Source organism: Cyanistes caeruleus, chromosome 1 (genome assembly GCF_971803275.1).
Source record: "Cyanistes caeruleus chromosome 1, bCyaCae1.hap1.1, whole genome shotgun sequence".
In the NCBI taxonomy this organism is placed as follows: domain Eukaryota; kingdom Metazoa; phylum Chordata; class Aves; order Passeriformes; family Paridae; genus Cyanistes; species Cyanistes caeruleus.
In genome coordinates this window covers 153,017,207-153,043,406 of record NC_141701.1, presented here as the reverse complement: position 1 = coordinate 153,043,406, position 26,200 = coordinate 153,017,207, and the positions used below count along the sequence as shown (strand labels likewise).

At 51.9% G+C, this 26,200-nt stretch overlaps 2 long non-coding RNA genes across 14 annotated transcripts; both read right to left on the bottom strand.

Moving 5' to 3' along the window:
* Positions 1–5,383: 5,383 nt before the first annotated feature.
* LOC147656079 (uncharacterized) lies at positions 5,384–9,738 on the bottom strand. Its single transcript, XR_015280384.1, has 5 exons — positions 8,570–9,738; positions 8,448–8,491; positions 8,312–8,356; positions 7,401–7,444; positions 5,384–6,491 (listed from the first exon to the last, which is right to left on the bottom strand). It is a non-coding gene; the product is annotated as an uncharacterized LOC147656079 (long non-coding RNA).
* A 133-nt stretch (positions 9,739–9,871) lies between these two features.
* On the bottom strand, positions 9,872–25,308 carry LOC147656078 (uncharacterized). Of its 13 annotated transcripts, XR_015280356.1 has the most exons (10): positions 22,548–24,022; positions 14,409–14,610; positions 13,861–13,945; positions 11,994–13,118; positions 11,872–11,915; positions 11,712–11,777; positions 11,448–11,527; positions 10,291–11,377; positions 10,169–10,212; positions 9,872–10,074 (listed from the first exon to the last, which is right to left on the bottom strand). It is a non-coding gene; the product is annotated as an uncharacterized LOC147656078 (long non-coding RNA). The 13 variants fall into 13 exon arrangements; XR_015280379.1 differs by lacking the exons at positions 9,872–10,074; positions 10,169–10,212; positions 10,291–11,377; positions 11,448–11,527 and adding an exon at positions 24,420–24,703 and having other exon boundaries at positions 11,599–11,777; positions 22,548–23,067; positions 23,153–23,225; XR_015280374.1 differs by lacking the exons at positions 9,872–10,074; positions 10,169–10,212; positions 10,291–11,377; positions 11,448–11,527 and adding an exon at positions 24,872–25,308 and having other exon boundaries at positions 11,599–11,777; positions 22,548–23,344.
* Positions 25,309–26,200: the final 892 nt, after the last annotated feature.

The following is a 26,200-nucleotide window of genomic DNA, read 5'->3' as shown; positions in this document are numbered from 1 at the left end:
CCTAACCCTAACCCTAACCCTAACCCTAACCCTAACCCTAACCCTAACCCTAACCCTAACCCTAACCCTAACCCTAACCCTAACCCTAACCCTAACCCTAACCCTAACCCTAACCCTAACCCTAACCCTAACCCTAACCCTAACCCTAACCCTAACCCTAACCCTAACCCTAACCCTAACCCTAACCCTAACCCTAACCCTAACCCTAACCCTAACCCTAACCCTAACCCTAACCCTAACCCTAACCCTAACCCTAACCCTAACCCTAACCCTAACCCTAACCCTAACCCTAACCCTAACCCTAACCCTAACCCTAACCCTAACCCTAACCCTAACCCTAACCCTAACCCTAACCCTAACCCTAACCCTAACCCTAACCCTAACCCTAACCCTAACCCTAACCCTAACCCTAACCCTAACCCTAACCCTAACCCTAACCCTAACCCTAACCCTAACCCTAACCCTAACCCTAACCCTAACCCTAACCCTAACCCTAACCCTAACCCTAACCCTAACCCTAACCCTAACCCTAACCCTAACCCTAACCCTAACCCTAACCCTAACCCTAACCCTAACCCTAACCCTAACCCTAACCCTAACCCTAACCCTAACCCTAACCCTAACCCTAACCCTAACCCTAACCCTAACCCTAACCCTAACCCTAACCCTAACCCTAACCCTAACCCTAACCCTAACCCTAACCCTAACCCTAACCCTAACCCTAACCCTAACCCTAACCCTAACCCTAACCCTAACCCTAACCCTAACCCTAACCCTAACCCTAACCCTAACCCTAACCCTAACCCTAACCCTAACCCTAACCCTAACCCTAACCCTAACCCTAACCCTAACCCTAACCCTAACCCTAACCCTAACCCTAACCCTAACCCTAACCCTAACCCTAACCCTAACCCTAACCCTAACCCTAACCCTAACCCTAACCCTAACCCTAACCCTAACCCTAACCCTAACCCTAACCCTAACCCTAACCCTAACCCTAACCCTAACCCTAACCCTAACCCTAACCCTAACCCTAACCCTAACCCTAACCCTAACCCTAACCCTAACCCTAACCCTAACCCTAACCCTAACCCTAACCCTAACCCTAACCCTAACCCTAACCCTAACCCTAACCCTAACCCTAACCCTAACCCTAACCCTAACCCTAACCCTAACCCTAACCCTAACCCTAACCCTAACCCTAACCCTAACCCTAACCCTAACCCTAACCCTAACCCTAACCCTAACCCTAACCCTAACCCTAACCCTAACCCTAACCCTAACCCTAACCCTAACCCTAACCCTAACCCTAACCCTAACCCTAACCCTAACCCTAACCCTAACCCTAACCCTAACCCTAACCCTAACCCTAACCCTAACCCTAACCCTAACCCTAACCCTAACCCTAACCCTAACCCTAACCCTAACCCTAACCCTAACCCAAAGTGAAAGTGAAAGTGAAAGTGAAACCGAAACTGAAAGTGAAACCAAAAGTGAAAGTGAAACTGAAACTGAAAGTGAAAGTGAAACCGAAAGTGAAAGTGACAGTGAAACCGAAAGTGAAACTGAAACCGAAACTGAAAGTGAAAGTGAAAGTGAAAGTGAAACCGAAAGTGAAACTGAAACCGAAAGTGAAAGTGAAACTGAAATCTAGAACCCGATCTAGAACCCGATCTAGAACCTGATCTAGAACCCGATCTAGAACATGATCTAGAACCTGATCTAGAACCTGATCTAGAACGTGATCTAGAACCTGATCTAGAACCTGATCTAGAACTCTAACCTAGAACCCTGACCTAGAACCCTGACTTAGAACCATAACCTGGAACTTGAGCCTGGAATTGCAACCTGGAACTCGAGTCTGGAGCTGTAGCTTTGAATTTGAGATTAAATATGGCGGCTGCTAAGTATTTCCGGTAAAAACATGGCGGCGCCCATCAGTTTCCGGTTTCAAATGGCCGTGCCTTGTATTTCCGGTAAAAACATGGCCGCGCCCATGTATTTCCGGCAAAAACATGGCTGCGCCCTGTATTTCCGGCAAAAACATGGCCGCCCCCATGTATTTCCGGTTTAAAATGGCCGCGCCCTGTATTTCCGGCAAAAACATGGCGGCGCCCATCAATTTCCGGTTTAAAATGGCCGCGCCCTGTATTTCCAGCAAAAACATGGCCGCGCCCTATATTTCCGGTTCAAAATGGCCGCGCCCATGTGGTTATGCATAATTGTAGTGTTGTGCTTGTGTGTGGCTTTGAAACGGGGCGCCGAGAAGCGCGAGAAAAACGGCACCGAATGCCGCGCTGCCGCGCGGCATTCGGTGCCGTTTTTCTCGCGCTTCTCGGCGCCGGGATTTGGGATTCTCGATTTGATTTTTTTCCGGGACAAAATGGCGCCGCGCATGCGCCGTGGGGGCTTCCGGGCGGGTGCCGTCGCGCCGGTGACGCGCTTCCGGTCAAGATGGCGGCGCTCGTGCCGGGGGGTTTACCGGAGCCGCGCGGCCGCGGGACCGCCCCGCGCGGATGCGAAAAGACCCTCCGGCGCGCTGGCGCTCGCCGGAGGGTCGTTTGGTGTTCGCGCGGGGCGGTCCCGCGGCCGCTCGGCGCCTGGCGGTGTGACGGTGATCGGGATTGTTTCCGGGGCTTCGGGACGGGTTTTTTGGCGTGGCGGGGTCGGCGGCATGCGTGCGGGGTGTGGTGCTTGTGTTACGGTGTCTTTTTGTCGTTTTTCTGGGTTTATTTTATTAAAAATGTTAATGTTTATATTTTTTTACAAAATGGCGGCCGTCTGATGTCATCGGGGCGGAGCGGCGTGATGGGCGGGCTGGGGGGCGGTGCCGAGGGGCGGAGCGCTTTGACGGGCAGGCGGGGGGCGGTGCCGGGGGGCGGGGCGGCCAGGAGGGTACTTCCGGGCGGTTGCCGTGGTGCCGGTGACGCGCTTCCGGTCAAGATGGCGGCGCCCGTGCCGGGAGTTTTACCGGCGCCGCGCCGCCGCGGGAGCGCCCCGAGCCGACCCGGAACGACCCTCCGGCGCGCTGGCGCGCGCCGGAGGGTCGTTCCGGGTCGGCTCGGGCCGCTCCCGCGGCGGTGCGGGGCTTGGGGGGGGCGACCGTGATCGCGACTTTTTCTGAGGCTTCGGGACCGATTTTTTGCCGTGGCGCGGTCGGCGGGGTGTGTGCGGGGTGGGGTGGTTGTGTTATCGTGTCGTTTTGTCGTGTTTTTGTATGTATTTTCTTAAAAATATGAATGTTGATATTTTTTTACAAAATGGCGGCCGTGTGATGTCATCGGGGCGGAGCGCCTTGATGGACAGCTACGGGGCGGTGTCGAGGGGCGGGGCGGCGTGACGGGCGGCTCGGGGGCGGGGCCGGGGGGCGGGGCGGCGTGACGGGCGGCTCGGGGGCGGTGCCGCGGGGCGGGGAGGCGTGACGCGCGGCTCGGGGGCGGTGCCGGGGGGCGGGGAGGCGTGACGGGCGGCTCGGGGGCGGTGCCGGGGGGCGGGGCTCGGTGACTGACACGCGCGGGGCGGTCCCGAGGGGGGGGGCCGCGTGACGGACGGCGCGGGGGTGGTGTCGGGGGCGGGGTCGCGGGGCGGGGCTGCGTGACGGACGGTGTGGAGGCGGTTCCGGGGGGCGGTGCCGGGGGTGGGGCGGCGTGATCGACGGTTCTGGGGCGGTCCCGAGGGGCGGAGCGGCGCCGGGGGGTGGTGTGGCGTGATGGGCAGCTCGGGGGCTCTGCTGGGGTTGAGGGGTGGTGTTTTGGTGGGTGTTGTGTTGATTGGGGGGACTCCCGTTGTTGCTGGCGTGTTGGGAGTTGCGGTGCTGGGGTGGGGGGCTGTGTTTGGGGCTGGGGTGTGCTTGGGGGGTGGGTGCTTGGGGATGGGGGGGTGTATAGTTAGGGTGGGTGCTTGGGGATGGGGGGGTGTACAGTAGGGGTGGGGGCTAGGGGATGGGGGGGTGTGCAGTAGGGGTGGGTGCTTGGGGATGGGGGGGTGTACAGTAGGGGTGGGTGCTAGGGGATGGGGGGGTGTGCAGTAGGGGTGAGTGCTTGGGGATGGGGGGTGTGCAGGAGGGGTGGGTGAAGGGCTTGGGTGAGTGCTAGGGGAGGGTCATTGGTGTGTCAGGAGTGAGTGAGAGTGGGATAGGGGTGGGGACTAGGTATGGTGTAGGTGGGAGGGGGCGGGGCCCCCTATATAGTATATATACTATAAAGAAAAAGAATAAAAACTATAAGTCTGGTGCAGCAGTAGAAGGTTTCGTGCTCCCGGGGAGTAAGTGGTATGTACTTTATAAATTTTTAATTTGTTTTTTTACTCCCCGGGAGCACGAAAGGTTCTACTGCTGCTTTTTCTAAGTTTAAAGTTTAAGCTAGAAAGCAAAAGAAGAAGTTAGAGAGAAGAGAAATGAGTTTAAGTTTGAGGGAAAGAAAATAGAGAGACTGAAGAGAAACAAAGTCAAAGGTACAGAGAAAAGGGAAACAGAGTGAGAGCAAAAAGAAACTAAATCCAAGTCAGAGAGAAAAGGGAAACAGAGGGGGAGCAAAAAGAAACTGAGTCAGAGTCACAGTCACAGAGAAAAGGGAAAGAGAGGGGGAGCAAAAAGAAACTAAGTCCAAGTCAAAGTCAGAGGTACAGAGAAAAGGGAAACAGAGTGAGAGCAAAAAGAAACTAAATCCAAGTCAGAGAGAAAAGGGAAACAGAGGGGGAGCAAAAAGAAACTGAGTCAGAGTCACAGTCACAGAGAAAAGGGAAAGAGAGGGGGAGCAAAAAGAAACTAAGTCCAAGTCAAAGTCAGAGGTACAGAGAAAAGGGAAACAGAGTGAGAGCAAAAAGAAACTAAGTCCAAGTCAGAGGTACAGAGAAAAGGGAAACAGAGTCAAAGTGAAAAGAAAGAGAGGGACAGTGGAGAGAAACCAACTCTACTTCCTTTCCATCTAACTCAGAGGCAGAGAGAAAGGAAACGGAGACAATCCCTGTTCACCGTAACTCGGAGTTACGGTGGAAAGGAATCGAGTCCAGTTGCTTTCTGTCTAACTCGGAGCTAGAGGGAAAGGAAACAGAGTTGGAGAGAAAAGAAACCGAGGGCGAGTGGAGAGAAACCGACTCTATTTCTTTTCTTTCTAACTCAGAGGCAGAGAGAAAGGAAACTGAGACAATTCCTGTTCACCGTAACTCGGAGTTACGGTGGAAAGGAAGCAAGTCCAGTTGCTTTCTGTCTAACTCGGAGCTAGAGGGAAAGGAAACAGAGTTGGAGAGAAAAGAAACAGAAAAATAGAGTGAGCAACAGTGACAGAGACTTAGAGAAAGTTAGAAAGAGATTGAAAAGCAAGAAATAGAATGAAAATAATGACTACACCACACCAAAAACACAAGAGCCAGGGGGGAGAGGGGGGAGGGGGATGAAGGTTTATTCACCTTTATTTAATGAATTTATTTACACTACAGCAAAACACAGAGAAACTGGAGACAAATGCATTACAATACAATCCATGTACACACTGAAAAATTCCTAATTCACATACAGAGTAATACAGCAAAACGCAGCAGCAAATGCAAATACAGAACAATACAAGCCAAATACATATTAACAGAATATAACTATTTCTACAGTTCTGGAAAGGTCAATACATGCTGTTTCATTATTACTGCTATGCCAAACGACAAGGAGCACACAGAAAACAGAATACTCATTCGCCACAGAAGCCGGCTTCAGCTCACACACGTACTCACCTTCGCTCTCCTCTCCACCACCCCGTTATAATCCTGCTGTCGTTGGTCCTCGGGAACGTGGTTCCCGGGAGCCTGAAAATCAGCCTGCCTGACGAAAACCTCGGTCCGGGGCCGGTCCGTGCCCAAACTTTGGCGATGACTGTCGCCTCGCAGACCGGCCGGGACCGAGGAAAAAAAACCCCAGCTGGGAGGGAAAAAAAAAAAACCCCCCCAGCTGGGGATTTTTTATTCTAAATTTAAAAGTGAATTGCAAGTCCTGGAAAGCAAAAGCCATACATACCAGGTTAGAACCACTCGACACAAACACACACCCCCCTCCTACCCCACGGGAACTCGGTTCCCGGGGGGCCTCAAATTCGGCCTGCCTGACGAAAACCTCGGTCCGGGGCCGGCCCGTGCCCAAACTTTGGCGATGACTGTCGCCTCGCAGACCGGCCGGGACCGAGGAAAAAAAACCCCAGCTGGGAGGGAGAAAAAAAAAACCCCCCCAGCTGGGGATTTTTTATTCTAAATTTAAAAGTGAATTGCAAGTCCTGGAAAGCAAAAGCCATACATACCAGGTTAGAACCACTCGACACACATGCACACAAGCAGACCCTGACCCACCGACTCTCACAGACAGACACGCTCTGACACGCAGCAGGAGACTAACTCGCAGTGACCGCAACCCTTATTTGAAACACTCTGCTGAACAAAATGCCCTGAGATATCTTCTCACTGCTGCTTCTCAACATCAAACGGTAAATCATCAGAAAATAGGCATCAGAGACCTGCAAGACAACACAAGGTGGTCAGTGAGGAATTCTATGGTAGCTATGACTCAGCCACCCTCTAGGCCCACATATTTTCTACACAAAAACCTCATAGAAAAGAGGAACTGTAACCTTTTATAATTGTTCCACCTAACTCTAACTATGCGCCAGGGCAGGGCAGCTCCAAACCAATGCAGTTAAGTTACAGAGGCAGGCACAGTGCAGTTAAAGTCAAGTTAAGGTACAGAGGCAGGCACAGTGCAGTTAAAGTCAAGTTAAGGTACAGAGGCAGGCACAGTGCAGTTAAAGTCAAGTTAAGGTACAGAGGCAGGCACAGTGCAGTTAAAGTCAAGTTAAGGTACAGAGGCAGGCACAGTGCAGTTAGTTTTACAGAGGCAGGCACAGTGCAGTTAGTTTTACAGAGGCAGGCACAGTGCAGTTAAGTTAAGTTACAGAGGCAGGCACAATGCAGTTAAGTTAAGTTACAGAGGCAGGCACAATGCAGTTAAGCTAAGTTACAGAGGCAGGCACAATGCAGTTAAGCTAAGTTACAGAGGCAGGCACAATGCAGTTAAGCTAAGTTACAGAGGCAGGCACAATGCAGTTAGTTTTACAGAGGCAGGCACAATGCAGTTAGTTTTACAGACGCAGGCACGGTACAAGGCAGTCGCAGGCGATGTCTGCCGGGTGAACGCGGCGATAGCTGTGGATGCGAAGGCTGGTTCCTCAGACGAAAAAATCCACGATGACGTCGAGAGGCTGAGATGGCCGATGACATGAAACACGAGACAACGGGAAGATGGATTGGAACTGCCCTGCCCGGCAAAAGCTCTGGCGAGCTTGCAAAGAAACCCTCTCCCTTGGCTTCAGAGGGGCCCATCCCACTACAGCCCTGTCCTCTAACTTAACTTCAAAATGCCAACTCACCTGCTCATCTCTGCTCCTTGCCGTGCTCGGGGCAACACCAACTCCTGCAAAGACAGAAAAGAAAAAAGCACTGAGTTACTGTCACAATGCACAAGGTGGAATTCCCGATGTGGTTCCTTTATTCCATCTTGGACTACAAAAGCTTGTCAGCCAACCAGGGACTGAAACAGAAGAAAAACCACTCAGTCCCACCTCTCGTACTCAAAGATCCCCTGTAAAGTTCTGAAGACAGAGCCCTCAAACGAGTGTGGGGTGCTTTGCCCTGAGGCATGTGCTGTTTTTAACAAATTCGAGTCACCTCCCTTGCTTTCTAGACACTGCTCACCAGCGTGGCAGGCTAGGGGCGGCTGAGGCGAAACGTCTTTCCTTTGATAATGACTGCACGATAAACCTGCAACCCCTTCTGTCTCTCAGAATCCTGTCCGTGACACCGATTCGTGTCAGGATCCACAAGGTGGGATTTGTGATGTGGTTCTTTCCTTCTATCTTAGAGAACTAAAGATTAGCAGCAAACCAGGGACTTTAAACAGAAAAACCTCTCAGTCCCACTTATCATACTCAAAGATCGCCTGTAAAGTTCTGAAGACAGAGCCCTCAAACGAGTGTGGGGTGCTTTGCCCTGAGGCATGTGCTGTTTTTAACAAATTCGAGTCACCTCCCTTGCTTTCTAGACACTGCTCACCGACGTGGCAGGCTAGGGGCGGCTGAGGCGAAACGTCTTTCCCCTGATACTGACTGCACAATAAACCTGCAACCCCTTCTGTCTCAGAATCCTGTCCGTGACACCAATGTGTGTCAGGATCCACAAGGTGGGATTTGTGATGTGGTTCTTTCATTCTATCTTCAAGAACTAGAGATTAGCAGCAAACCAGGGACTTAAACACCAAAACACACACAGAGCTTGCACCCACCTGTCCTCCAGCATCCTGAGCTGGGATATCTTGCAAGTAGACCACCTAAAATAAAAAAAAACCAAGGGATTAAAGTTGTAGCAGAAACTGAGACCCCAGCAAGAACAACTGCTTCTCTCCACCAATCGAGGCTCACCTTCCACCTGCTTCGCCTTCCCCGCTGCTATCCGGCTTTACTTCCTAGAAATAAACACAAAGAGCAGAGCTGTAACACAGTGACCGGTTCCAGCCCCGCCGCAAAGTAAAACCGTGACCGACCTTCTCAGGGGGACCCCCTCATCTGGGACAGGTGTTCTGCCAGGAGGTCAATCCATCTGCATCTGAAAGAAAGTTAGGAAAAAAGTCAAAGTGCTGCAGGGTAACTTCACAGCTCCAGACACCTGCTGCCAACATAAGAATACCAGCTAGACTCCAACTACAGCCCGTATTACAAATCTCCAATTACAAGTGCCCGGGACTTGTCCTTAAACACCTACAACCGGGCTGGGCGCCAGGGCAGAGCAGCTCCGGACCAAATACCACCAGACACCCGTGACACGTGAGACAAGGGGACATGACAAGGAGAGAAAACTCTCTGAGACAAGAAAGTCCTCATGAGGACCGAGAGAATGCTGAACGAGATGACCGAGGAGGGACCCGAGGCGAGCCTGCCGGGCTCCGGTGACCCCAGAGGAAAAAGACGCTAACGGAACAACTATTTTCCAAGAACCGCAGAGACGGATGCCCGAGAATCCTGTGGCTGGAAGCCTCTGCCTGCCTTTGAATCGGCACAAGTCCTTATCCACTGTAAAGAAACACTGCTGCATATAGCTGTTGACACAGCTGAGAACGAGACCTAAGAAAACATCCGATCACATGCTTCTAAAGACAGATGCGATTCTGACGTCTGTCCGACCTCCCGCATTGAAGCTTCGCCGGCGCCGGGCCGAGGAACGCAAAGATGGGAGATGAAGGGAAGGACCCCGGGGTTTCTCATAAGCCCCTGGGAGGACTAAGACAATAGAGATGTTACACAAGATGCACATAAGACACAGAAGGCACGAGAGACAAGTGACAACACACCCTGGGACTGCTCTGCCCTGCCTGCCTCAGCATTGCAAACCAAAGTGAGGCTTTCCCTCACTGGGGCCTATGGGGTCATTTCCAGAACCTCCCCATCCCCAAAGCTCACTCAAAAACCCAAACCGATCTGAGTCCTGACCCACCGCCCTGCTTTGATCCCCTCTGTGGGCTCCACTTATCTCTCAGAGGGCTGAAGATGTGAGTCACGGCGAGAGGCCGGTCGGGAGCCAAACAAAGCCACCTCGCTGTCTGGGAACTTCTTCTCTCACCGGGCTGTTGTCTCAGACAAGTATCATCACCTATGATAAAGAAAACCAAATATAAGTGCACAATCTTAGAGGCATATTCACCAAAACCCAACTCCTACTCACCAGCTCTTAGGAACTCCCAGGTCCTCCGGCCGCACGTTTCGGCCACGCTCCTAGGCGGATGCCGTCGTCGCAGGGTACGCCTAGGATAAACGGAGAGAAGGCAATGTAGCGTCACTGAAAGTTGAGCGCGCCCTCGCCGCTCCTTCCAAAGCCCCCGACTTGCCGCGACTCCTCGGCCACGCCTAAAGGGTACCAGGACCGCACCGACACGTGGACGAGGTCGAGGCTTTGTCACGGACTCCGGTAATATTTGCTGAGGCTCACCAGAGAAGCAAACCGGGTCTCTTGGCAGGTCAGTGAGGGGGCCTCAGCACAGCATCAGGAGGCAGCCTAAAACACACCAACAAGCAGGGATGCTTGGAGTTGCACCAGAAACTGAGACCCCAGCAAGTACAACGGCTGCTCTCCACCAACCGAGGCTCACCTTCCACCTGCTTCGCCTTCCCCGCTGCTATCTGGCTTTACTTCCTAGAAATAAACACAAACAGAAGAGCTGTAACACAGTGACCGGTTCCAGCCCCGCCGCAAAGTAAAACCGTGACCGACCTTCTCAGGGGGACTCCCTCATCTAGGACAGGTGTTCTGCCAGGAGGTCCATCTGTCTGAATCTGAAAGTAAGTTAGGAAAAAAGTCAAAGTGCTGCAGGGTAACTTCACAGCTCCAGACACCTGCTGCCAACATAAGAATACCAGCTAGACTCCAACTACAGCCCGTATTACAAATCTCCAATTACAAGTGCCTGGGACTTGTCCTTAAACACCTACAACCGGGCTGGGCGCCAGGGCAGAGCAGCTCTGGACCAAATACCCCCAGACACCCGTGAGACAAGGGGACGTGACAGGGAGAGAAAACTCTCTGAGACAAGAAAGTCCTCACGAGGACCGAGAGAATGCTGAACGAGATGACCGAGGAGGGACCCGAGGTGAGCCTGCCGGGCTCGGGTGACCCCGGAGGAAAAAGATGCTAACAGAACAACTTTTTCCAAGAACCGCAGAGACGGATGCCCGAGAATCCTGTGGCTGGAAGCCTCTGCCTGCCTTTGAATCGGCACAAGTCCTTAACCACTGTAAAGAAACATTGCTGCACATAGCTGTCGACACAGCTGAGAACGAGACCTAAAAAGATCACGTGCTTCTGAACACAGATGCGATTCTGACACGTGTCTGACCTCCCGAATCGAAGCTTCGCCGGCGCCGGGCCGAGGAACGCAAAGATGGGAGATGAACGGAAAAACCCCGGGGTTTCTCATATGCCCCTGGGAGGACTAAGGCAAGAGACACATTACACGAGATGCACAGAAGACACAGAAGGCATGAGAGACAAGTGACAACACACCCTGGGACTGCTCTGCCCTGCCTGCCTCAGCATTGCAAACCAAAGTGAGGCTTTCCCTCACTGGGGCCTATGGGGTCATTTCCAGAACCTCCCCATCCCCAAAGCTCACTCAAAAACCCAAACCGATCTCAGTCCCGATTGCCGCCCTGCTTTGATCCCCTCTGTGGACTCCACTTATCTCTCAGAGGGCTGAAGATGTGAGTCACGGGGAGAGGCCGGTCGGGAGCCAAACAAAGCCACCTCGCTGTCTGGGAACTTCTTCTCTCACCGGGCTGTTGTCTCAGACAAGTATCATCACCTATGATAAAGAAAACCAAATATAAGTGCACAATCTTAGTGGCATATTCACCTAAGAGACTCCTACTCACCGTCTCTTAGGAACTCCCGGGTCCTCCGGCCACACGCTTTGGCCACGCTCCTAGGCGGATGCCGTCGTCGCAGGGTACGCCTAGGATAAACGGAGAGCAGGCGATGTAGCGTCACTGAAAGTTGAGCGCGCCCTCGCCGCTCCTTCCAAGGCCCCCGACTTGCCGTGACTCCTCGGCCACGCCTAAAGGGTACCAGGACCGCACCGACACGTGGACGAGGTCGAGGCTTCGTCACGGACTCCGGTAATATTTGCTGGGGCTCACCAGAGAAGCAAACCGGGTCTCTTGGCAGGTCAGTGAGGGGGCCTCAGCACAGCATCAGGAGGCAGCCTAAAACACACCAACAAGCAGGGATGCTTGGAGTTGCACCAGAAACTGAGACCCCAGCAAGAACAACTGCTTCTCTCCACCAACCGAGGCTCACCTTCCACCTGCTTCGCCTTCCCCGCTGCTTTCCAGCTTTACTTCCTAGAAATAAATACAAAGAGCAGAGCTGTAACACAGTGACCGGTTCCAGCCCCGCCGCAAAGTAAAACCGTGACCGACCTTCTCAGGGGGACCCCCTCATCTGGGACAGGTGTTCTGCCAGGAGGTCAATCCATCTGCATCTGAAAGAAAGTTAGGAAAAAAGTCAAAGTGCTGCAGGGTAACTTCACAGCTCCAGACACCTGCTGCCAACATAAGAATACCAGCTAGACTCCAACTACAGCCCGTATTACAAATCTCCAATTACAAGTGCCCGGGACTTGTCCTTAAACACCTACAACCGGGCTGGGCGCCAGGGCAGAGCAGCTCTGGACCAAATACCCCCAGACACCCGTGAGACAAGGGGACGTGACAGGGAGAGAAAACTCTCTGAGACAAGAAAGTCCTCACGAGGACCGAGAGAATGCTGAACGAGATGACCGAGGAGGGACCCGAGGTGAGCCTGCCGGGATCCGATGACCCCGGAGGGAAAAGATGCTAACGGAACAACTATTTTCCAAGAACCGCAGAGACGGATGCCCGAGAATCCTGTGGCTGGAAGCCTCTGCCTGCCTTTGAATCGGCACAAGTCCTTATCCACTGTAAAGAAACACTGCTGCATATAGCTGTTGACACAGCTGAGAACGAGACCTAAGAAAACATCCGATCACATGCTTCTAAAGACAGATGCGATTCTGACGTCTGTCCGAACTCCCGCATAGAAGCTTCGCCGGTGTTGGGCCGAGGAACGCAAAGATGGGAGATGAACGGAAGGACCTGGGGTTTCTTATAAGCTCCTGGAGGGCTAAGACAAGAGATATGTTACACAAGATGTACAGAAGATACAGAAAGCACAAGAGACAAGTGACAACACACCCTGGGACTGCTCTGCCCTGCCCGCCTCAGCATTGTTAGCTAAAGTGAGCCTTTCCCGCACTGTGGCCCCAGAGGCCATTTCTCAAACCTTCCCCCCCGCATAGCTGACTCAAAACCCCTAACCGGTGTGAATCCTACCCCACCGCCCTGTTTTAATCCCCTCTGTGACCACAGCCCTCGTCTTATCTCTCTGAAGTGAATCTGTGCGAGGGGACGATCCGCTGCTAAGGAAAGCTGCTGCGGGGGCGGTTCCCTTTTGTGTTACGATGAATCTGCTGAGAGAATCTGAAGTATCGCACTTGATGTGACCTAGAACTTCTGGAAATTCTCCTAAAAAAAAAAAAAGCCAAGAAGAAGAGTCATTATAAAAGCATCTTATTGCCCCTGAACCCCCAACACAAAACCATGAACTTAAATACTCCCTGTATTCAATATTGTTTTCTTCAAGGTGTTTTCAAAACTTCTGCTGCTTCAAATGCCCAAAAAGATGCCTGCTCTTAGCAGGCTGAAGCAAATTAAAAGAGCCTCTTCACTGAAATGAGAGAGGAGCTCTTTACCCCTGCTGATTCCCCTGGAAGGAATAATGCCCCTTAGCACAGCCTGGGGTTAATATACCCCTAATTGGGCCCGCCTCTTTTTCCCACGATGCCTGGGAAAGGGGAGGCGGCAAATCCCACCGGGTATAAAGGCCCTCAGAGGGAGCGTAGCTGTTTGGCTCCTCTGAGTTAAATTTGAGGTAAGGAGCTCTGCGTAGAAGAAAACTCTTTGGGAAAAAAACAATGTTTTCTTTTCTGCTACAATTACTCAGGACAATGGAGCAAAGGAACAAAAAAAAGGTAAGAAGAAAAACTTTGTGTTTCAGCAGTGTTGCCAGCTAAGTTGGATAATTTATGGACTTCCATAATTATTTTTCAGTGATTACTAAGTAGCACTCCACCTGTGATTAATTAGGGTGGAGAAGAATAGTATTGATTTGAATGGTGTCTCATCGGGACCTTTAATCAGGGCTGTCTACATTCTAAATGAAAATAAGAAAAAGAATGGACTCCCAGGTGGCATTACCATTACATACCTGCTGGCCTCGCTCCCATTGGAGATATTTGGTGCCAGGGTGTGGGTAGAAGTGCCCTGAAATGCAGCTTTAAACCCTTGAAATGCTGGAAAAGGCAACGCTTAAAATGAGCAAATGGGACAGCTAACTCCATTTAAACAAATACAGTGGTAAATAAATGGCTTCTCCCCTTTAATTTAAACCCCTCAGATATTGGGGAAAAGAGTGGTTTTCCTCACTTTAAATCTCTCTGGTGATGGAAAAGGGGGCATTTTCCCCTTAATTCAGATCCATAAGGAAGCATCATCCATGCTTTCCCGTTCCACTTAAAGTGGGAAAAAATAGAAAATGGACAGTCTCTGTCAGTTGATACCTCTAACAGCACAGAAAAAGCACAGTTACCTCCCATTGAGACTATTAAAATTGCAGGGAAAGTGGATTCCTCTTCAATTTGAACACAGGCAATTGTGGAAAAGGAAGCTTTTTCCCTCAGCTTAAACCCCTTTTTTCCTGATAACCCATCCCTTTTTTGGGGCTCTGAAGAGGGAGTGGTGAGGTAGAAGAGGTACCTCGGGATGGTGCTGAGCACCCTCGGGATGGTGCTGAGCAACCTCGGGACTAATCCTGCACTCTCGGGATGGTGCTCAGCACTCTCGGGATGGTGCTGAGCACCCTCGGGACTCATCCTGCACCCTCGGGATGGTGCTGAGCACCCTCGGGACCTGACAAGGTCTGGAACAGAGCCGTCCCCCAGCTGAGCTCCTGGAGTGACTATAGAATAGAATCATAGAATCATTAAATTTGGAAAAGACCTCCAAGAACATCAAGTCCAGCCTTCTCCATTCAGGAGGTTGGTTCTGGACTCCTTGTGCCTCAGGTGCCTCGAGATTGAACTATGAACTTAACTTGGTATTTATATATATTTTTATATGTTTATATATGTTATGGAGCACCAAAGTTGTGTGCAACAAGCTGACACGTAAGTTCATTAGGATGCAATTACTGCAATCAGAATGTAGGCTACTCAATTATTTTAGCAAGAAGGTGTAATTAACTGCAGGTTCATGTTGAATGCTGCCTGGTGCCAGATTTCGAGGATTGGCTTACATGGGTAAACACAGCAGTGGGGTTTTACCTAGAGCACAGCCACTAGCTGAGAGATGCAGACTGATGGAAAACAGCAGCGGCTGGATTGGTGGGAGACAAGCCAGAGCAAGACGAGAGGAGCAGAGCATCTTGTCCTTCACCTAGCATCCCAGCTGATAGAGCTGGAGCCTCTAGGGATGTGAGCTGAGTGCATCAAAATTTACTGGGTATAATCGCTGCTGAGCCGTTGCTGCCTCGTTATTTAAAAGCATGAATATTAACGAGTTCTTATAGCTTCTTTGGAAAGATCTGCCTGTTATGGCTTATAGATCATAGTGGTACTGGGAGAAAATAAAACTATGTCAAACCGTTTGCCTGTTGCTTGTTTGCAACTCTCCTTCAGGTCATGGGAGCCTGGACACTATTCTGGAGAGGTAGTTTCCTCAGCATGTCTTCCACTTGTGAATTATTTAATGGGAAGCTTTGTCCTAGTAATGAGTGGAATATTCAGTGTGCAATTAATATCTCTGTTGCCCTCGGGCCTTCACAATCCTTGTCAAAATGTACATTGCACCTGTAAAAATTCCATACGGAGCAGCAGGCAGAGAGGTGGCTGTTCATGGACTGTGCATGGAGAGAAGGAAGAGAAAAAAGACAGGAAATCTTACAAGATTTGCTGCATACATAAAGCAGGAGACCATCATGGGCATGAGTGGCACAACAGGACCTGGGAGCTGTGGCACAGAATCCTGTATGGTGCTGAGCAACCTGGCCTGGGAAAGGAGTCCCTGCCCACGGCAGGGCTGAGGTAATGAGCTTTAAGGGCCCTTCCAATCCAAACCATTTTATGATTCTGTGAAGTTAATTTTGTTAATTGCTGTCCCTCATTCCCAGGGCAGTGCCATAGGTGCGTGAGTTCCGTGTCCCTGGTCCTGTTCCATTGTTTTAGAAGGAAGTTTCTGCAAAGAGCCTGATCTTCCCACAACTCATTTCCAACTGGAATTTAACAGATCCCCATCTGCCAAATAATAAATAAGAACCTTTACATGCAACACTCTGTTTCTTAAGCAGAGCTATAAACAAAGCCTAAATAGCAGCTAATTTAGGGAACACGGTTGGGAAGGCAATGTTGCCATAGCTGCAGCACACGAGTGGGATGAACACCCAGCCCCATGTAGTCAGGTCCCCTGTCATGGTTTAGGGCAAATTTGGGAGAAAACCTCCAATGAGCCCTCCCCACCCCGGGAAGCAAACATACGTAGCGGTTCCCAAAAACCAAACCTACTGCCAGGCTTAAAGGCACCACCGAGAGCTAGTCCCTGTGGCAGTGAAGGGCAGGCTGTGAAGGATTGCAGAAAATGCCTTATTACAACAAAATGACGTGGCTCTGGTTTTCATTATTTTCACTCTGTGGGGAAAGTCCAATGTGGTGAAGCTGGTGGCGTATCAAGGGCAGGGCCAGCAGCAGCAGCTGTTTCTTTCCCAGGGAGAGCAGAGCCAGACATGCTCACAGACTTCCCAGGCCAGCCTTTGGGCATGCACTGTTGGGGAAGGTGAAACAGGGAAACCTTATGAATGTGATTGTTTGGCACTAGATTGTGAAAATATGAAGGCTAGAATCAAAGTAGAAATGAAAGCCTGCTTTGAGTTATAGGATACTGAGTACTGGTTAACCAAAGAACAATAGCCTAGCCAGCTAGAGGAGAATCCCTGTTGATAAAACAATGTCCTTCTGCTGATAAGAAGAGTCCAAAAGTAAAGAAGCAAGGAAAGAACTTGTAAAGCTCTGTAGAGTATAAAATGCAACACTGTATGTTAATACAGGGAAGCCCATAGGTTTCCGCAGGGCCCTGTGGCACTGAGAAGTGTGGCGAAGCCACATCTCTTCTGTGCTACACGGGATACCCCCCCTGCGTGGGTTTTTCGGGGTGCACGTTGCAGAGCAGCGTTTGAACCCCTGGTTTCCGCAGGGCCCTGTGACACGAGAGAGGGTGGGAAAGCCACGCCTCTCCTGTGCTACACGGGACACCCCCCCTGCGAGGGTTTTTCGGGGTGGACGTCGCCGAGCAGCGTCTGCGCCCCTGGTTTCCGCAGGGCTCTGTGGCACTGAGAGGTGTGGCGAAGCCACGTCTCTTCTGTGCTACACGGGACACCCCCCCTGCGTGGTTTATTCGGGGTGAAGCTTGCCAAGCAGCGTCTGAACCCCTGGTTTCCGTGGAGCCCCCGTGGAGCTCAGGGGGGCGTTGCAAGGCGACGTCCCACCTGGGCTGGGCGGGGAAAGCCTCTACGTGGTCGAGCGAGGGGAAAACGCTGCCACAGCATCTGCACCCTGATCTCTCTAAAAGTTTTTCCGCTGCAGTGTCCAAACGTAGCTTTTAGACGACTCGGCAGCGTGATTATGTGCGAGTATTACTAAGTGACACCCGAGAACGGATGGGAGGTGCCTGGCTAGCACCCATCGCCCGAGCTCTGAGAGACGAGCCAACATCATTTAAATAAGAGGTGAGTCACAAACCAGTCTATCATGGGTCAGAACTGTTCAACCCCAGACAAAAAGCTGTATAAGCAACTAAAATTCTTACTGAAAGCCAGCCAAAGTAATTTGCCTAAACGAGAACTAAAAACCCTCCTAACCTGGACTCTAGTTAATTTCCCAAACGCAAAACACTCAGATTTTTTTACCAGAGATTTCTGGGACACAGTTGGTAATAAGCTTTTCAATAACATTTCCCGCCGAGATATGGCAGCCGCTAAACTCCTCCCAGCCTGCAGAGCACTGGTAGAAATGTGTGCTGCGAATACACAAGGCGCGACCAGCCCCCCGTACCCCGTGACCTCCGTCTCTCCTACTCCTCCCCCCGACCACGCGGCCCCCGTACCCTCTCTCCCCGCCGGCCCCCCTCCCTTCCTGCCCGCTCGGACCTGTGTGCCCCCGCCCCCCGACCAAGCGGCCCCCGTTCCCCCTACCCCAGTTCCGGCACGCTCCGTTCGCACCCGTCTCCCCGCCTTCCCCGTCCCACCGCCCCCCCGCTTTTGCCCCCCTCCTGCCGTCCCAGCTTCCCCCGATGCTGCGGTCCCGCCCCGTTCCACCGTCCCCGCGGCTATGGGCCCCGGCGCCGCTGCGGCTCCGCCGATCCTCGGCGGCGCGATACCCGCGGTCCCGCCTTCCCCCGCCGACACCGTGGTTCCCAGCTGCGCCACCCCGCCCGCCCTCGGCATCGCGGTTCCTGCAGCTCAGCTCCCCTACACCCCCTCCGTGCTGCCCGCGCTGCCTTGGTGACCCGCGGGCTCCGCCTTCCCGGCGTCCGTGGGGCCGCGGGCCCCGGCCCCGCCGCCGTCCAGCGACACCGTTCTGTGCGGTGCGGCGCGCGCCGATCCGAAATTCGCGCTGCCGCCCACCACTCCCCCATGCAGCCCTGCGGCGCTGACGTCATGCACGCATGCGCAGTCACCGCTTCTAGCGCCGATGCTCCTGCCGCCGCCGCCCCCGGGCCCCCCGTGCCACCCCCCTGTGCCAGCCTCTCAAACTGCGGAGGGGGAGAAAGAGAACAGGCACGGGACCCCGGCTCTACAACTGCTGACACCCGGGTTGCCTCTGCCACCGCCCAGCCCAGCCACTGTCGAGTCCCCGCCATGCGCCTTTCACGCCCCCGCGTCCACCACCGAAGCCGTCCGAAGGCGGAACACGGCCCCCGCCTGTCTGCCCCACTGCTAACACCGGCACAGATCCCTTCTGTATCTGCTGCGCCAACAACTCTCCCCGACAATGTGACACAGCGACAGCCACGGCCACCTCGCACCGATGTGCTGCCACTTCCTGGTTCACCTACGCGGCCACCGTCACAGCCCCTGACAAAACAGCGCGCGCGACTCTTGAATCCCCTGCACCACCAGCAGCAGCCACGAAACACGGGGGAGAACGGGAGCGAGAAATGGAGGGAAATAAAGAAAGATTATTCACATGCAGATACTGTAGGACAAACAGTGACAGTTCAAGCAAAGGAACTTAGAAAGACTTTGAGAGAAAGTGATCTACCAGAGACGGTTCAAGAAAAAAAAAAAAAAAAAACAAACCCCAAAAAAACAAAATCCCGTTATTTGCATGAATGCGTGTTGTTTTTACCCTTTTGCTTTAATTTTTGTAGTAAAACTTTACCTGTAAATCAGTCCAAGATAAATACCTGGGTTGCCTTAGCCAAAGACTGCAAGCTTTGATACCATCTGTTTGTCTGATCATACTGTTCCCATTCATACACAGCTGCAAAATTTGAAAAATTTAGCCAACCAAACTCATTGATAATTCTAAAGTGAATCAATCTGACCGTCAAAAGTTAGAGAAGCTGGACAATTTGTTTAAAGGTTTAAGCTTTGCACCTTGGCTAAGAGAACTCTGTAAAATAAGCTTAATTGTTTTAGTAAGTGTTAATTGTAGTCTTAGCAGCAGTACCCATTATACTTCAGTGTGTGCAAAAACTAACAAGACAGTTTCTATTATCTTAAATAGTTCATCGAGACAGGGGAGATGTTGGGGAAGGTGAAACAGGGAAACCTTATGAATGTGATTGTTTGGCACTAGATTGTGAAAATATGAAGGCTAGAATCAAAGTAGAAATGAAAGCCTGCTTTGAGTTATAGGATACTGAGTACTGGTTAACCAAAGAACAATAGCCTAGCCAGCTAGAGGAGAATCCCTGTTGATAAAACAATGTCCTTCTGCTGATAAGAAGAGTCCAAAAGTAAAGAAGCAAGGAAAGAACTTGTAAAGCTCTGTAGAGTATAAAATGCAACACTGTATGTTAATACAGGGAAGCCCATAGGTTGTATGTAAATTTTTTAGTGGGTGTGTCTCATGGTGATTGGTTTCTGGTAATTAGAATATTCACGATAGAAAAAGATATATTGGATTGTAACAAGAACTTCGCTCTCTTTACTCTTACCTCTTGCCTCTTTACTCTTCTCTCTTCCCTCCTCCCTTTACCCCTCTCCCCTCTCCCCCCTCTTAACTCTCAGCCCCCTCTCCCTGCTCCTACCCCTCTCGCCTTCCCTGCTCTTTCCCTCTGTTGCTCTCTTACTCCCTCCCTCCCCCTTCCAACCTCACCTCCCCTGCTCTACCTGCTCTCTCTCCCCTCCCCCTGACCACGTGGACGCCGAGGCTGGTGGCGGACACGGGTCTCCCCTCCTTGTACCCTTGTAATACATTGCTTATACTTGAACAGCTTGACCCTGGAGAAGTCTCTCACCGCGAGCGAGTGTTTTTGCATCTCCAATAATGCACCAAACTGGGACGGGAGGCCGTGCGCTGACTTGCCGACAGCCAGAATGGGGCTGGCAGAGATAGGAAAACCCCAGGGCTTGTGCCGCCTCCGCACACCGGATCCGTGGGCCGCTCCAAGCTCTTTACACACCGCTAACTCTTGTATTTCCCTGACGCATAATTCATACCTTTTTAGCAGAAGGTAAAAACTTCATAACTGTTAATGTGCGAGTGTTCATTAATGTGAGTATGCCAGACAGCCCTTGGATTTGGAAGGCGCTCTTGAGAAAGAGCCAAAGTCTGTCCTCTGTGAGCAGATTTTTTTTGAAAGCTCAGAGGCTGGTGGGCACCAGTCTCCAAATGATTCTCCAGTGGCTGCTGCTTCATCCTGTTTCCGCTGAAGAACTTGGAACATCATAGAAGCAGAAATAAACAAACAGATAATTTCCTCTATACAAGGGCATGGTGCTGGATGTGCTGTATATTCCACGTCTCTGTCCTGCACAGAGCAGTCAACCGAGCACAGAAGGGAGATAAGAGCATTTGTTCCCACAAGGAACGTGGAGAGGATGAAAAACAAGTTTTCTGTTGTGTTCCATGCAGGGCTGTTTATAATGCCTGTGACTATTTTTAAGCCTGAGAAATGAAGGGCTGCCAGCTGCAGCTGAGGGAAGGTGCATTGTATTCTGGAGCACTGTCAGGTGAACAGAGCAGATACTTGTTACCCAGCAGCCAGCACAGGGACATCGATGACACCACCCTCCCCATCCCTCTCCTTGGCAGAAGTCTGGCTGCAGGCACTGTCCTGGTAAGTGAACTGCGCACCTGCTACTGGGCTGACACCAACATTCATGGGGACAATGTCACTGTGAAAAACCTTCCAAAAGATATTGCTGGGTGGAAAAGGCAATCTCTAGGTGTAGAGGAGGAGCAAGGTCTGCTGTTGCTGCTGCCTGTTCTGTAAGACCATGTTTGGCGGTATGGAGACATGGGCAGGATGAGGGCATGCGCGGGATGAAGGCGTGGGCAGGACGGAGGCACAGATGGAATGGAGGCACAAGCAGCCAGGAGTACCCTGCCCCTGTTGGAACAGAGGAAGGATAGCTGCTTGTGAGGCTGCCCCAGGAACCAGGGATGGAGAGCAAATCAGAGAACATCAGAGATACTCCAGCTCCTTTGGCAAGGTGAACAGCCAACCCCTTACAATCTCTCACCCCACTGCTGACACACAGGAACTCCTGGATGCTGACAGCAGCAATTTTCAACAGCCTCTGACACAGTAGAGTGAGAAATAATTTCCCAGAGCCAGAATCTCTCTTTTGAGTGTTTTGGAGAGGTCTGAGGCCACCCAAACTCATGCTGTAGAGTATCATGGACTCTGGAAGTGGCTCCCCAGGGAAGTGGTCACAGCCTGAAGCCTGACAGAAGTCAAAGAAGCATTTGGAAAATGCTCTCAAGCAGATGGTGGGATTTTGGGAATTGTCCTGTGCAGGGCCAGGAGTTGAACTCAGTGATTCCTCCAGCAGCAGGATGTGTCCATCATCCAGTGTCTGCGCTATGGGGACTCAGGAATAGCAGACAAAGATGTCAGTGCTTTGAAGGACTCCAACCAGGGGCAGGAATCTTTCAATGAACCTCCTTGGCCAGACTCAACTTCCTAGAGGTAACAGAGGGGTTTTGCTCCAAAGTAGAAATTCCCAAACACTGCTGACGGCCCCACCCCAGTCGGACCAGTCACACCAGGGATCACAGCCCTGGCCAGAGGCACAGCTCTGAGTCTGGGCAGGGCTGGGGGGGCAAAGAGCTGTGCTGGGAGCAGCCCCTTGGCAGGGACACTGCCCACAGGGATACCCCCAGTGCTGTGGGGCAGTTCCACTACAGAAACAGTTTTAGCAGTTTGGACTCACTGGTACAATGATAAAGTAAGGAAACTTCCAAATTAAACCCCACAGGGATATCCACTGAGGGGAATTTTATTTGCTGACATACCTAAGCCATGGCCAAGGTTGTACAGGACAAGTGTCTCAGCCACTGTTGCAAGCACCGGAGGGACTCTTACTACAGAATCATGGAATCATTAAGGCTGAATGGCAGAAAACATTTCCAAAAAGGGCTGGAAGCAAACGGCTGTGCTGAGGGGAAATTCAAAGGGCAGGGCAGAGCTTGGGATTGCAGCAAGACCATCCAAGTGGCGCTGGCTTTGGCAAAGCAGCACCTGTAATTTCATGCTCATCCAGCCCCCAGGCTGGCCGAGCTGTGCAGTTTGTGCAGCACAGAGCAGCCCTCAGCCCTGGCCAGCAGCCCTCGCTGACACCCAGGGTTGACCCACGCCCACCCGCACCACCGCTGCCCACTGCTCCTGGCTCACCTGCCATCCCTCTGCTGCCAGAAGCAAAGACCAAGGAAAATGTCTGTATTTACCACTGAGAGCTGCCTGAAACCTTCCTCAGACCTCCAGACCTGCTAATCCAAATGACAAGTGATTGTCAAAGTAGGAGCTCAACCCAGTGCACAAGTTTAGACCTTTCCCATGGTTTTGGAGATATTTGTGCACAACCAGGCAGGCTGGGCTTAACACACACTCCAGTGGAAAAGGGCAACTTCCCAGACCTAGACCTGGAGCAAAGTGTCCGGGGTGGCTCGTTTTCATTGCTAAATCCCCCAGAAAACATCCACAAGCAAAACAGAGAAAGGGACTTGGAACAGAAGAATTTGAAAGCCTAAACAAAGGTCAAACCACAAGTGTTTGAGCAGTGTGGGAAAAGCTGCCTGCCCTTACCTCCTTTTCCAAAGGACATCATGCCATGTTCTTATTTTACCTCCTGCAGTAGTGACAGCCTTCCCAGCCTCACGGTAGCGCAAATGTCTTGTTGAAAGCTCCAAACAACCTGCCACAATGTCAGCAGATGCCTGTACTTGTGCAACGCCTGCCTGCCCCAGCGCCGATCACTATTTGCTAATACAATTCCTTACTTTTCACGTCAGTGCGCTTCTCCGGTGCAAACAGCAAGTTGGGAGGTGACCCTGGTTAAAGGTTCCTGATAACCTGTAGCAAGATAGTGACTTGGCTTATTTTCACTTACATATTTCCCTGGAGAAGCTGTAGCTGTCAGGAACCTGGATTCAAGCAGAAGTCCATAAAATCTCATGCAGTGTCTACCTGAGCTGAGGAGGAGGAGCTGGACATAAACTGAAACTGTTTGGACACCAAAAGCACTTGGCAAAATAGAAACAAAACGCAACTGGTCCCCATGATACGCAGCCAGCCAAACCACTGCCTCTAGTGTCCAGTTTCCCGACTGGGGATATTAGCTTGAGGGGGCTCAGCCAAGCCCCTGCTCCCAGCCCACTCCACGCAGATGCAAGCCAGGGATCACAGTCCCGTTCTCCCGGAGGGGTTGGAAGGCTGGGGCTGGGTTTAGGGAGGTTGGCGGCCACTGAGAGACTTGGCTGCCAGAGTGCTAGTGCTGGAAAAGGCCCCGCAGTCATGCTTTTGGAATGCTCCCCTGCTCCTAAGACATTACACAATTATTTCCCCGCCCCGCAAATCCCCCTAATATAAATGTTTAAGAATGAGCTCAGCAGTAAAGAAAGGGAACTTTTTTTCCTTTTTCTGAAGAAAACACAGAGCGGCCACTCCATAAGCAAGGCTGTCCATGGGGACACTGCTGGAGCAGGGGCTGTGGGGACGGATGTGGGATGGGGCAGCAGCCCCCAGGCTCCCATCCCAGGTCAGACACTGCCTGGGAGACCAGGCAACTTGGGACCCACAGCCCAAGGCCACCGTCAAGGGATGACAACCCGCATCAACGAAAGTGCAGCTGACCCACCCTCACCACACCCAGGGACCCCCACCCCACCCTGTCGCACTGCACCCCACCCAGCAGCCCAGCTGGGCCACCCACCCTATGCCCCATTCCCCCACCCTTGCACTGACCCCACACCCCAGTAACCCCAACTTTGAGCCCATACCTGACCAGAGGCAGTAACCCCACACCCCATTAGGAACGCAGATCTCAGTCCCTCCAAACCCGACAAGGAAACCCTGACCCCAGTTCCCCCAAGCCCCAGCAGTAACCACGAGGCCCTGTTTCTCCGGACTCCACCAGTAACTTAGACCCCACCACAACCAGTAACCCAGACCTCAGTTCCCCCAGATCCCAGCTCGGGCCCCCCTCCCCACCAGTATCCCCCCGTCCCCGGCTGTCCCCGCTCCGCTCGGCTCCCCCGGACCCCGCACCTCTCTCGGCCTCTGCCCGGTCCCGCTCCCTTCTCCAGTTCCGTCCCGGCCCCGCCGCGCGGCTCCGGGCACCGCCCCGAGCGGGGCCGTACCGTGATGGGCTGTACCGAGCCGTGCGGGACTGTACCGGGGGCAGAGCGGGAACGCGGGCCCGTGCGGGGCCGGGCGGGGCCGAGCAGACCCGAGCCGACCCGACTCTACCCGAGCCGTGCCTACTCGCGTCTCTACCCGAGCCGTGCCTACTCGTGTCTCTACCCGAGACGGGCCTACTCGTGTCTCTACCCGAGACGGGCCTACTCGTGTCTCCCCGAGGCGACCCGAGCCGCGCCGACCCTACCCGAGCCGACCCGAAGTCAAAGAAGCATTTGGAAAATGCTCTCAAGCAGATGGTGGCATTTTGGGAATTGTCCTGTGCAGGGCCAGGAGTTGAACTCAGTGATTCTTGTGGATACCTTCCAGTTCTGTACTGCATGATTCCAGAATCACTGCAGTGCCTCGACCAAGCTGTGGCTCTGTATAGTGCCTCCCCATGGCAATCCCAGCAACCACTAACACAGGTCTGCCTGGCTTCCCTGAGGAGCTACTCTCTCTCATGTCCTGGAGGTTTGATGTGTGTTCATCAAATTGAAAAAGGATTTAAAAATAAAGGAGTATCATAAACACCCTAAACAATCAGATCTATATAGCATGTTGTCAATATAGATAACATTATTTAAATAATAAGCTCAGAACTTTCACCTGTAAATTAAAACATCTTATTGAAATATATGCTGATTACAAGGCAAATGTCTTTGTTTTAATTATCTTAATTATGGGCTTTTAACGTCAAGAATCTGAATAATAATAATAATCTGAATAATTAATATAATAATCTGAATAAAATAATCTAAATAAAATAAAATAAAAAATCGTAATAATCTGAAATAAAAACACTCATAAATGGCAGCATGTAACAACAATAGCTGCAGCTGCTGGCACTTGGACTGGGCTGTCAGGGTGAGGAATGATGTGATTCCTGGGGAGGGCATGGTGGGTGGTGGGTGTGCAGGGAGACTGTAGGGCTGAGAACAGTGTCTGAACATACCTGTCACATGAAGTGATGGTGGCAGCTTGGACTAACTGCATTTATCATCCCCAGTTGTATAGCTCCCACCCCTGAGTACTGCACGTGGGGGAGAGTTGCTTGCGAGTGGGAAGAGAAGGAGACTGGGCTGGTGCATGTGTACTCAGTTAATTAATTTTAATTAGTTAATTAATTTAGTTAGTTGATCAGTTTTCCATTGTTTTGTCCTACCTGGGTGAGGCACAGCTGTGACTGCTGCATCCCTGGAGAAATGCTTGCCATGGCCCAGCTCTGAGAAAGGCCTATCAGCTGTGCCCCTTCCATGAATGAGTCTGACAGTGCTTGGGGCAGAAGATCCCACAGCCACAGGGTCCAAGCAGCTACCTCCTGCAGCATGTGCCTCCTCACAGGGCACTGAGCTCAGTCCATGGGCACTGGGATATTAGGCAAAGCCATTTCCAAGCAAAGCAGAGGTGCTGATCTCTGCTTCTCAGTAGACAGGCTGCAATTCCCACTCCACAATGGTATGTGGAGAAGGAGAATTAACTTGCATTTTCTCTGGTTCACCACTAGCAATTTCATTCCCCCTTTTGGGCTCCTGCTTCCACTCCCATTGCCTGTGCCTGAAAAACTAATTTTCAGACGCTCATTAGGATGGTGTGTCATTGGAGTGTCCTGCCTGATCCTCAGCACACTGTGTGCTCAGTTGTCCTACTGC